This window comes from Lygodium microphyllum, chromosome 5, assembly GCF_053477565.2.
Source record: "Lygodium microphyllum isolate KBCC chromosome 5, Lygodium_microphyllum_v1.1.10, whole genome shotgun sequence".
Taxonomy (NCBI): domain Eukaryota; kingdom Viridiplantae; phylum Streptophyta; class Polypodiopsida; order Schizaeales; family Lygodiaceae; genus Lygodium; species Lygodium microphyllum.
Window position 1 is genome coordinate 110,209,649 of NC_141139.1, and position 13,323 is coordinate 110,222,971.

Consider the following 13,323-nt stretch of genomic DNA (forward strand, 5'->3'; position numbering starts at 1 on the left):
CAACGAGCTCAGCCACCAGAAGGTAGCATGGCTGAAGGTTGGTTGGTGTCTGAGAGGCGTTAGTGCATATTTCAGAATGACTACCAATGGTGAATTCAGAAAACAGTATGCTATAGTCGTTGAAGAATGATGATTCACTGATCGAAGATGTGGTGGTTGGAAATGGGATAGAAAAAAGAATGAATGCTGAAATGGAGGAGAAAGTGAATCGCTTTTGTATGTTGCACCATGCCTCTATGGAGACGTGGCTCGCTAGGTACCAGAAAGCTAGGAAAGATCGAGAGGAAGCGGGATCTGAATTTCGACAAAGTATGTGCCATTGACCGATTCGATATCCTGAGGGGATGGAGGAGATGCCACGGTTTATGTCAACACGATGGTTGCATGGAGCTTTGACCGCCGCAGCATCTCGCGAAGGGGCGGAGGTCTCAACCGAGGAGTGGGAATTCTCGAGGGAATGTAGTTCAAAGGTGATGACATGTTTAGGGTTTGTCATATTTATATTTTATATGCGACAACTAATTGAGTGTTTCAATGTACAGTACAAAACATATAGTGCAACATGGTCACGCAGTTGAAATTTCCACGTGGAGCATATTGACAAAATTCGCTCCACAACAGATTGTGGTATCATGGCAAGGTTCGAGCAAGAGAGCCGACAACGAGCAATGGATCCAAACATGGTTATAGATGAGATGGAGTATTTTGGGAACTTGCAAAGTATTATCACGGTGGATAAGTGCAATTTCTCCATGATCCTATTTGCTGTGTAGTGGTTCAAATTGATACTTGAAGGAGCTGGAGCAACAATTCGGCGAGGTCCATCTGGATTTCTCGAAATAGATTCCGAAAAAAAATGGATGGATTTTCGTAACATGTTTGTGTTGCCGGCCCATTGTAAACAAGTGCATGAACTCATGTGTTTTTTAATTGTATTACAATATGGTACATGTCACAATAATTAAATCTCTATTGTACGTGATTGTGAACAAGTAATTTTCTATCCAAACCCTCGACAACCTCAATGGTGGTATGTTATACCTTCAGCTTCCCGAAGTGCGAGAGTATATGATCAAAGCGATATTCCGAGCATAGATGAGGACAATATGCAAATAGAGGGGTCGATGTCAACTCAAAGTTAAAGTGTTTGGGAGCTATTGAAATTTGGAGATTAATATTAGAGCCTAAAGGGAATGCTTGGACTTTCATGTTATGCCTACAAAGCTAGGGACATATTCTGTCATTTTGGGATGACCATGGTTAATTGGTATGAGATCCAGACAGGATTGGTATAGAGGTTAATTGGAAGCTTATTTGGACAAGTCTACCCATAAGAGGGTGATTTTTAATCTAAAAATAGGGTCTGTCATTCAAAGTGGAAATGGAAGTGATGCTAAAAAATATGAGAAGTAATTCAGGAAGTTCTATCATTGATGAGAACAAGATAAGGGGATGGGAAGCTAGTTTACTTTCTAGGGACGTTGACATTTTTGGGTTGTTAATTCAAGGTCCAAAAAAAGATCACAAAACAATAAATCCTATATAGGAAATGCATAACTTAAAAAAAAAATGCACAACCTAGAGTAGAGAATGCATAACCAAAAGCATGAAATGAATGTTGGGTTACCTATGGTGTGATGAACACACTGGGAAATGACTTGGGTAATTGTTAAAGAGATAAATGTTTAGGAATCTTTCAAAAATATCCAAAGCTATTTACTATTGAATATTATCAACTGAGGGTTACCAATAGCACTGTGTGGAGCTAAAGTTCAAAAACTATTGGATGCAAAGTTTATTTACCCCACAGTTAATGATATAGAATGGATATATCCAATTGTCATCAAACCAAAGAACAATGAAAAATGGAGAGTATGAATTGATTTTAAGCCTCTTAATGTTGCGACCAAAAGGGATTACTATCCTCTTCCATTTTAAGATGAGATTTTGGATCAAATAGCAAGTCATGAGCTTTATAGTGTATGTGATGGATATTATGCATACTTTCAAAGAGGAGGATAAAAAACATATAGGATTTGTTACTCCTTGGGGATGTTTTTGTTATAGGGTAACGCCTTTTAGTTTGATGAAATCATGTGCCAGCTTTCAAAGATGGGTTAATTAAGTATTTGCTCCATTCGTTTGGAAAATCCTTATGAATGTTTTTGGATGACTTTTACATATACAACTCTAGAGATCTGCATGCTAAGAAACTAGATGAGGTTATTTTGCAAACCAAATAAGGATGGGGGATAGCTAAATCCTAATAAATGCAAGTTAGAAAGGGGTAAAGTGATACTCTTGGATCATAAAGTATATGTTGATGGCATTTCACCTGTACTTGGTTAGGTTGAGGCTTTTCTTCTTATGGAATCTCCAAAGACTATAAAAGAGTAAACGAGCTTTATTCAGAAACTAAGGTATTTTTCAAGATATTTTCACATGCTATCTAAGATATTTTGATGCAAAAAGGGAAGGGAATGTCTTATATGCAACTTGTGTTTTACTCAGTAGACCTATTGAAGCAACCAAAAACACTTGGATGAAAGAAGAGCTCTTACTATGGGGACTGGTATATGTAGTTAGAAGATGAAAATTATATCTTATTCAAAAGCCATTCATAGTACTTAGTAGTTTCATCTACTCAAAATGCCTCGACGGTAACTAAATGACTTTGGGTTTGACAAGATTTTTAATTTACTTATCTGAAAGAGGATACTATAAGAGCTAATTTAGCAAGCATATGGACTTATAAAGATCCTGTTAAAAGTGCAATGGTTATGAAATAAAGATCCTCGAATTTGTGAGAAAATTAAGGATGAAGATTCCACTTTCTTTTTTTATGGCAATTATAGAAGAATATTGAAAAAGGAAAATTTGGGATTTTCCATTTTTAGTGGTGAAGGTCAAGAAGTCAAGAAAGAAAGGAAATACAAATCAATAATGATGATGAATATACAAGCTTACATGCTTGTTTAAAACAATGTACTCAATTGGGATATAGAAAGGTAATGGCAAAGGGGGATGCTATGTTAGTTGTCACGCAAGTTCAAAATGTCTGGAAAGCTAACAAATAAGTTTTAAGGGAATTGATTGTTCAAGATAAATGGGTATGTTAAGTAGCTACAAAAATTTGAAATTTGGCATATTGGGAGGGAAATTAACACTAAAACTAATGATTTGGTTAAAAATGTTGTTTCAAATTATGTTGCTACCATGAGAATAGACAATCCTATATATGAAGGCAAGGCAAGCCTTGATTTGATTGAAGAGTTCCTAAGAACTAGCGAGCTGAAATCTTTGACTAATAAGTGTAAAAGTTATGCAATTTTTAAAAAGGCCAAGTCGTGCATGCTCATAGATGACCAACTGTATATGAGAGGGGCTAATAATGTACTGAGAAGAGTATTGGATAATTTTAAAATTCCAACTTGTTCATCTTCTTGTCATAAAGAAGGATGTGGAGGTCATTTTGTATTTAAGCTAACCAAAAGAAAAATCTTGTTAGCAAGACTTGCTTGGCCTACTTTGAGTATTGAGGTTACTCAACGGTGTAAAAGTTTCCATGCTGATCAGTCATTCACTAAGAGGGTATTGATTCCCCTGGGGGTCCACTAGGGTTTACCATATGGTACCACGTGAATGTAAGGGAGTGGGGTTATTTAAGGGAAGGAAGGTACATTTTATAAGGTAAGGTCCCATAAATAGGGGGTAGATAAGGGGTATTTTCATATATTTCTTGCATGCAGGTGAGGTCTCCTTATTACTACTAGTGAATTCCCTGTGATTGATTCTAGAACCTACTTAAGCTATTGTTACCTATAGGCCATTTTAAGAATGGAGTTTTGATTTCATTGGACCTTTGCCTAATACTAAGATAGGAAAGTCTTATATCCTTATTGCAGTTGATTACATGACCAAATGGCTTGAAGCAAAAGCCACTCGAAAATGTAAGAAAGAGGATGTAACCTAATTTTTTATGGAGTATATATAATGTAGGTTTGGGATACCATTGAAAACAGTGACAAATTAGGGTCTCAATTTTAGGAATAAGCTAGTTTGCGAATTGACAAGGAAGTTAGATTTGAAGCAAAGGTTTTTTACTCCCTTACTGTTAGAAATATAGCATGAGAACCCTATGTAAGTAAGGGTGCATGAGGGAAGTGTGGTGTGCATAGACTAGAGGACAAGGGAAACCCTAATCCTAGCTCACTCAAAGGCTATATAAACATGGCCAAAGGTTATTCTTAGTATATGAGAGAGAGTACCAGTTGTACTTTCATGAGCAATTGACTAAGCAAGATCTTCTTCTTGTTCTTTGTGTGCTCTCCTCTCCCTCTTGTGTGCACTCTTCCATGCTGCAACTTTGATATTCCAACATGGTATCAAAGCCATATTTGATCCATTAATCTTTCCCTAATCCTATCTCAGTTGAATGCACAAGAAAGTTTCATTTTTCATCTTATCCTCTAAACCTCCATGGCTAGTTATGGACCTGTATACCTTGGAGGAGTTGGTGTGGACAAAGAAGGGCATTTCAACTCTCATGATTTCTTTTGGAGAATTCTTCCTCACCTCAAGTCACAACATCCTATCACTTAAAACCTTGATAGTGGCCACACAGGAGCCTGACATTGTGGGAATTGTTGATCTGGCATAATCTAAAATAGCATGTTCCTTCTCTATTGTTCACAGTCTATAGAAGGCGCAATCTTATCAGCTATCATGGGTTATTTGTGAGCTATCCTTATCTAAAAGGGTTTGCCAAAATTCCTTCTTTGTTGCTCACACTAAGTGAAACCCTAGCTACAATGACTAATTACACTTCTCTGGATTTTATTCTAGACTTGTAAGCTCCATCTCAAGGCTAAAAACACTTGGTGGGCATTATTAAGTCCATCAAAAGACTGGAATTTTGCATCTCAAGCGAGATCTCAAGTGAGGCATAAACTATGAGATGAGTGCTTGTAAACACTAATGCTACATTTCTCAATCATTGCTTGTTGATGATAATTAGAATCTGAATGTTAAGCCTAAGATATGAATACCATTTAGCATTTTAGCATGATCATTAAGTGCTCCTCTCATTAAGTGACACTGTAAGGCCATGTGTAAAATTATAAACGCATAGACCATGCTCCTCTCCAAACATTTTCTTGTTGATTTTGTAATTAGATTTTAAATCCCTTTCAACTTGTTACTCATTTAGTTTAAACATTGTCTTGTTGATTTTCTAATTAGATTTTAAATCCCTTTCATCTTGTTACTCGTTTGGTTGAAACATCATTTCATTTACTTGCGCTCTTATTTATAGCTTTGTAAAGGATTAGACATTGCCATTGCCTTGTGCCATTGGTAAGACCTTCCTACCATGGCCTATCTTGATGTAAAATCTCAAATCCACAAGTTTGATGGAAGAGATTTTCATCCATGGTAGGTATTGGTAAAATATAAAATGATGGAGAGGGTTATTTTCCCTTTATTAAGAGGACCAAGGTCATTGAACCATCCAATCCTAAAGATGTAGAAGATGATGAAAGAGTCCAAGACATAATAATGTTTCTCCTAGATGAATCCTTAATCCACCACATTGATCAACTTGCAACTACAAAGGAGTAGTGGGATGAGCTCGAGAACTTGTATGGTGCAAGAGGAAAGAATTCCAAAATCTTCCTCAAATAGAGTTCTTTAGCTCGGAATACATGCAAGGAGAAGACTTGGGAAAGTTCATTTCCCACATGAAGTGGCTAATGGCCCAACTAGCTTCAGTCCAAGCTCACGTTGCTTAAGAAGATGCCATTGCAATACTTTTAAAGGTTGTAAGGAAAGCCTTCCCAACTCTTGTAACTACTCTAACAAATGTACCAAATCCTACACTTGAATGTGTCATTTAGTCTTTTTTGGATGAGGAGAAAAGAAATCAAAAGAAGGTGGCACTAGTTTAGCATCTACCTCCACAACTCGTGATCAACTCTTTGCAATAAAAAGGGACATGTTGTATGGAATTGTTGAAAAAAGTATCCCAACAAAATGAAGTGCAATAAAAGTAAGCAAACATGACATATCACTAATAAATGTTCTAACTCCCTTGAAGCACCAAAAGAATTGGAGGCCAAATATATCTTCAAAGCACCTGATGATCATCCTTTTTAGTATCCTTTGTATCATCTTTCCATAAACATTATTGCAGCCTACTTTATAAAGTCATCCCACTGATTGATTAAAGAGGGGGTTGGACATTTCCAAACTATGTTGTCCAATACCACCTTGGCATTGAGGGGGGATGTTACAAGTATGGCATCAGATACCTATGTAAACAAGGGTGCATGAGAGAAGCTAAGGTGTGAATAGACTAGAGGACAGGGAAAACCCTAACTCTCACTCACTTAAAGGCTATATAAACATGGCCAAACATCACTCTTAGTAGATGAGAGAGTGTACCAGTTGTACTTTCGTGAGCAACTGAATAAGCAATATCTTCGTCTTGTACTTTGTTAGCTCTCTTTTCCCTCTTTTGCACACTCTTTTGTGCTACAACTTTTATATTTCAACACTTACTACCCTCAATGTAATGGGCTAATAGAATCATTCAATGGGACTTTGTCAAAGATTCTCTAAAAACTAGTGGAAGAGTATCCCAAGGATTGCGACAAGTATCTGCATTAAGTTTTATGGACTTGTGGGACAACTTAGAAGATGAGTATAGGTTGCGCCCCTTTTCATTTGGTATATGGTTGAGAGGCTATAATTCCCATGAATGTCATGTTTCCCAAAATGGATTTTATGAAGATGTTAGTTGGATTGATTAACAAAGGACTGAAATTGCATACACTATAGTTAGATAGGCAACAAAGAACCAATGGATTGTTATGAGAAATAGAGTTTTCAAAAGAAGGGAATGGTTCAATATGAAATTGAAGAGGAAGAATAATGCCAAGGGAACATTAGTTTATGAGATACAACAATAGTCTAGATTCTATATTTCAAATTAAATTATGAGTTAGATGAGAAGGACCCTATATGATCAAGTAGACATTTGAAACTTATCTATTACAAGATCTAGATGCAAAAATTTGTAAAAGCACGATCAATGGGTTTCATCTCAAGAAATATATTTGGAGAATCATGTAAATACAGATGTTATAAGTAGTGTATATACAAGTCATAGAGAGATTGTTCTAGTTAGCAATTTTGGACCATTTTGGTATTATGAAATCTAGTATTGATTGGAGGGTTTTAAATTACGGATCACATGCCCAAAGTGCACTTTTGCACCTAATGAAGATCCCTACCAAGTTTGGTATCCAACCGAGCAAGTATGTGGGAGACATGCGCTTTGGAATTTTAATGTCTGTAGTAGATTACATGTAGAAATGCACGATTACAGATTGTCTTGAGGTTTTATGGGGCTGAAATATTTGATATCTGACTCTGATGCCTTCTAACAAGTTGTAATTTGGAACCAAAGCTACAACTTTTCTTCACAAATATTGGCAATATGAGTTACGTATCAAAAGTTATGAGCAATTTTGTGCCTAGTGTCTTGATTGACAAGATTTCGGAAGTCAAAGCATGTCTTTGTTAGAGATGATTTGGATTTTCAAATAAAGGTTCATTCATAATTTGCGTTCCAAACCAAGGGATAGGCTAATCATGGTGTGTGAAAATGTTTAACCATGGACATGTCACCGCATGCAAACAAATTGGACAAGTAATGTAAATGTCATTTGTTTGACTTTTCAATGCTTACCCAGAGAGGGATCATGTTAATGGACAATAGTCTTACGTGGTATCTCACATGTTTGCCAAGTTTTCTTTTCACTTGGTTTTAAAGTGCATTCCTACTACAAGAAGTGTGGTCCTACTAGTAGGATTTGTAGTCCTGCTATGGTATTTGTGAACACTAAGTGGAATTTTTAAGCGTTTAGCTGTATGTTTGCTACTTGGTAAAGGAGAAAAATCTTAATAAAAAGGAAAAATGCGGGAGATGTTAAAAAGGGAGAAAAACACAACGTGAGGAGAGAAAGAATTGTTGGAAAATATGGTGAGCAAGAGTGGAAGAGTAAATTATGGGAAAAACAAGAATAATAAGTAGGCAATCATGATAACATGAAAGAGACTTAATTGATAGTTGTACCAAGTACATTATTTTATAGATTTTTAGCTTGGATACACACCTCACACTTTGCTTATGAGATTTAGTTACATATGTCTCTAGCATAGCACCAACATATTTTGACACCCCCTCCCTTGGTGCTAGCTTATTCTCTAGATAACTACATCTAAGGATGTATGTTCCCCCCTCCCCCCCCCCCCCCAAAAAAAAAAGAAAACGCTTACTAGGCCTCTTGGTCATGTATTGTCAAATAAAGTGTAGGAAATTTACCATTTAGAAGAGAGTTTTAGGACATTCTTCGAAGTTTTTTTCATTGATAAAATTTACTTTTTGGCTTCAACATTCTTTCTTGGTGTCTCCAAACTTGTTGTACTTCTTACACTTTGACTTTCCTTTGCTCCAATATTATTGTTCCTTATGTGCATTTTTCCCACAAATTCTACAAATATTTCTTGAAGAGGAACTTGTAAAGTGTAGAGATTACGGAGTTTGGTGTAGTCTCTTAGGCTTCTCTTTGATTTTCCTCTCTTGCTCATATAAAGCAGCTTCCATTGAGTTGAGTTTTCTATTTAGCACATTCCTCAATGTTACTACTACGTGCTCATAACCTTTGGTAGGTTTATCCACACTATTGAGTAGCATGGAAATGGCTTTATTTTCTTTAATATCTTTAGCAACGGAAGATATTTGCACTTTCAAGCTTTTGAATTTGTTAATCATTGAAGTTAGGGAATCATAATTGTTTAGATCTAGCATGAAAAATTTTATTAGAAGATTTATTTTTGAGTTCTTTGCATGGGAGACAAAGGTTTTATCCAATTTTTTGTAGGCTTCTTTTGATTTTATAATCACTGATATGTGATGAAGAACATCATGTGACATGCCCCATGCTATTGTCCCGAGTGATTTATTTTTTTTATTTTTCAATTCAGATCATCAAGCTCCTCGAGTTCCTCAAATATTTTCCAAATGTCTTTTTGCATTAGGTGATACATGGTTTCCATTTTCCAAGGGTGAAAACCCTTGCCATTGAACTTTTCCACAACTTCGATCTCAAACATTTTGTGGATGAAGAGGTCTTACAAGTCACTCACATGGCAATGCCTTAACTCCAATCTACAACAAGATATTTATGTGAGAGTTACAAGGATTTTTTGCTAGATTTTAATGATGATTTTGATTTTTTAAATGGAAATTTTTGTGAAATGAAGAGATCCCGCATACAATATCAACGTTTGATTGATTACAGTATGAATTGCCTTTTAAAAGACTAGTTCATGACAACAAGTAGTGTGAATGCAAAATTTCAAAATATTCAATCTAAATTAGGTCTAAATAGAACCACTTTATGGATTCTCAGTGTGAATAGTGCTTAGTTTCAAACCACTTTTATGAGAACAAATGTGAGTAAGGACTTAGGAAAACTAGTTTGAAGGAGGATTAAGTGTGAAAGTGATTGAAGTATTAAGGTTTAACAACCTTAATAGAGAGGACAATCATGACATATTCTCCACGTATTGCTGTGGCCATTTCAAATGGGCAAATGTGGTCATGTCTTCAAGGTGTGTATGATGTCTTTGATCTGGACATAATGAGATTTACCAAAAGGCACAAATAACTCTCTTCTCTATTGCTAACTTAACCTATGCTTTGGGAAATGGCCACCCCTTGATTGAATCAAATTAGAAGAATGGATGGATAGATAAGATATACCTTGATATCTTATTTGAGCAACATCCTCTTCACAAAAACATATTGATTTTCACACCCTTGCAAGCCTTCAATCTCAAGGCTTGAATTGAGTAGCATCTCTTTGACGTGAGCTTATTCACACCATCGTGTGTGACAATGAATGCCTCTCTATCTCACAGCCTCAAGGAAAGAGGCTCTGATACCATGTTAGAAAACATGATTGAGCAAGAGTGGAAGAGTAAATTATAGGGGGGAGAAGAACAAGTAGGTGATAGAATGAAAGAGACTTGCTTGATTGATAGTTGTGGGAAGTACATTCTTCAATAGATTTTTAGCTTCCACACATGCCTCACACTTTGCTTATGGGATTCAATTACATGTACCTCTAGCACTACACACACATTTTAACAAGACCTACAATAAGTGATTGAGGCTTTCATGGAGTCGTGGAATACAATTCGCTAATGTAATTCCTCTATTCTCTAACTATGACAACAAGGTTTTGTTTCAACTTCTCTTTTCTTTTCTCTTGCTTTAGGAAGTACGGTGAGTGTGGTATTTTATTTGACACATTATTGTTGGCAAGAGGGATAGCAGGAATGCTACTTCCCTCTATGTTGTTGATGGTGTGTGTCACATGTTAGAGCTTTCTCATTAGTGAGAAAAGGGAAACTAGGATTTTCATGTTTGAGGGATTTGTGTATTACAAAGGCTAGGTACTATTGACAAATGCTAAATATGCTACTCAAGTCAATGAGGAATTTGAAGAATTTACGGTGACATAATAAAATTACACATTTCTTTAGGAATGGAAAGTCTTTCTTGCATGGCCTTGTTTAACACTCGCATAGTCTAAAAATGTGCAGCCCTTGAAGCCAGATTTTGCAGCTTTGTGGTGCTTTATTAGGGAAAAATATACTGAAATATATGCATTTTTGTATTGGGATACAATTCCAAAATCAAAAGTGATAGTCTATTAGCCCAACCCCATAGTTTTCATAGTGATACTCGCAATTTCGTAGCAGTAGCCCTACAACAGGTCTTGAAGCCTTGTAGTGTTCTATCAAAAAAGAGTATGATGAAATACATGATTTTCCACATTGGAATACAGATTTGGAATAAAACAGACAATTTGTACCTCACAATCTTGCAATCTCTGTAGCAATACTCACCACTTCGAAGTAAGTTCTTAAGCCTTATAGTGTTTATCAAGGAAGAGCATACTCAATATAAGCCTTTTCATGCTAAATACATATTTGAAATTTAGTTAGCTATGCCCAACTGTGTAGCCTCCATATAGCGGTGCTCGTAACCCCATACTGGATTTGCATTTCCTAAAAATGAAGAATCTATAAATTTGAATTAAATTTCAACTATTAAAAGGCTAGATTAAGCTTTCAATGGAAAGACAATAATCTAAGTGACATTTTTTTACTTTCTGTGGTGTTGATTCAATAATTTTGTAACACTACAAGATATAGGACTTATACCAACGTTAAAAGTGATGAAAATGTAAATAAAGAAAAATTTCCCCGTCATCGCAAAAAGTGTCGTTATTGGCGATGCCATAGAACTGTCGGTATTAGCATCATTAACAGCGTCACTATTTGCATTGGTATCAGCATCGCATTTGCGACACTGATACTGACGCTAATAACGAAGCCAATAACAATGTGTGCAGTAAATTTGCAACGCTAATAGTGACGGTAACAAGGAAAAAAAAAATTGTGGTATGTGCTTTATTTGGACCATACTAAATAGTTTCTGCACTGTGTACAATGCTCGTGTAAATAAAGACAAAGACAAAGTGTACTTAAATCATAACATTGATACATGAAATAAATACATGATCGCATAATGAAAGCGACTGGTGCAATCATAGCAAGATATCACTACTACATAGAAAATGTCTACACAGATCACGTGACCAAAAAAGAAGGGTGTGTGAGCTCTAGGGATCCAACGGTGAGCTATACATCCTCGTCATCCGAAAGCTCATCTCGCCACAAAGGAGCATCGAACGGACTCTACAAAAAAAGAAACAACTACACATCAGTCCACCATACAATAATGCATTCTAATTAAACATGATAACATACAAGAAAGATGAGTGACTTACAGGGTTGTCGTGTCTATACAATTGGTCGATCAATGCAGTGAGACCGTGCCTCTCTGCATATCGAGTCTCAAGGCCGATCGGATCACGATTTGTAATGAAATGTTGCAAAGGAAACAAAATACTAACTGTTAGAAAGACAATTGTCAGCACAAAGGATATTGCAAAAAAATAAGCAAGCAAAACAAAAGCAAAACTTACAAAGTCCTCCGGATATGTCCTGTGGTGGCCACCACTCCCAAGATGATGGACCACTCCAGCCTCTAGTCGTGCCCTTGTTGCCCTGCGCTGCTAACTCCAATGTCTTGGAGAATCTGTAGCCTCCTCCCTCAGTTGGCGCCAGTCATCCGCATCTAGCCACTCGGGCTTTGCAGCCCAACTCTTGAGTGCCTTACGTGCGTCTGATCGTCTGTGTGACATATATGCACACATGCACTCCATCATCCAGCCCTTAGAAAACCTATCTGTTGTGGCTGGAACCGGAAACTCCTCATGTAAGGATGCTACTATGTAGTCCTTTCTCCCTCCAGTATGTTTTTCCAATAATCTAAGACGTGCCGAAAAACTTGTTGGCACAACTCTCTCATGCGAGCCATCACCCTCCTCCCCTCATCATTCATGATGATGTCTCCTGACCTATAATCTACAAGATAGGCATATCCCTCTAGGGTATGCCTAAGATGGGTCCTCTCCCACTTGCGACCACGCTCCTGGGCATATCTAGGAGACCCCTGTACATCTAGTGTACCGACCAAGGTAGTATCTATCAGTGTAGCACCCATAGGGGTGCCACCTATGGACGGTTGAGCAAAAGCTAGAGTAACTGAGTAGACATCCCCACAGGTGTGACAAATCATGGAGGTGACGCAACTCCAGTAGAACGATGAGATAGAGATAACGTGTCCATGCCTCCACAGCAACCACCTAAGCCACGGTCTTTCGAACCACCACGAGAGCAAGGACTAGTACATGTATCCCGAGCCGACCGCGGACTCGTTGCATCCTTATCTCTGCAGCATCCCCCTAACCCTAAAGCACTCCCTCCCTCTGGCCCAAGTCTGGAGCGTCAACCTTGTCTGCTCGAAGCTAAAGCATCTGATCGCGCTGAAGTAGATCTAATAGAGTGGCATGACGATGTCCAAGACAGCTCCTGGTCCACCATGTCTCTCAATCTTGCCATCTAATCTAGAGACATGCATGTGAAGATATCCTGAAACTCCTCATTGCTCATCTCTCGACTCATCCTGATGATCTAAGTATCCACAAAGCTCACCTGCACAGACAAAAAATGATGTCAGCATAATCAATTTAAATCATACAAAGCACGGTAATATAAATCTTAAAAAAATGATCTTACTTAAAATGTATATCTTATGTACTCTTATAAGCAATTAGTTAA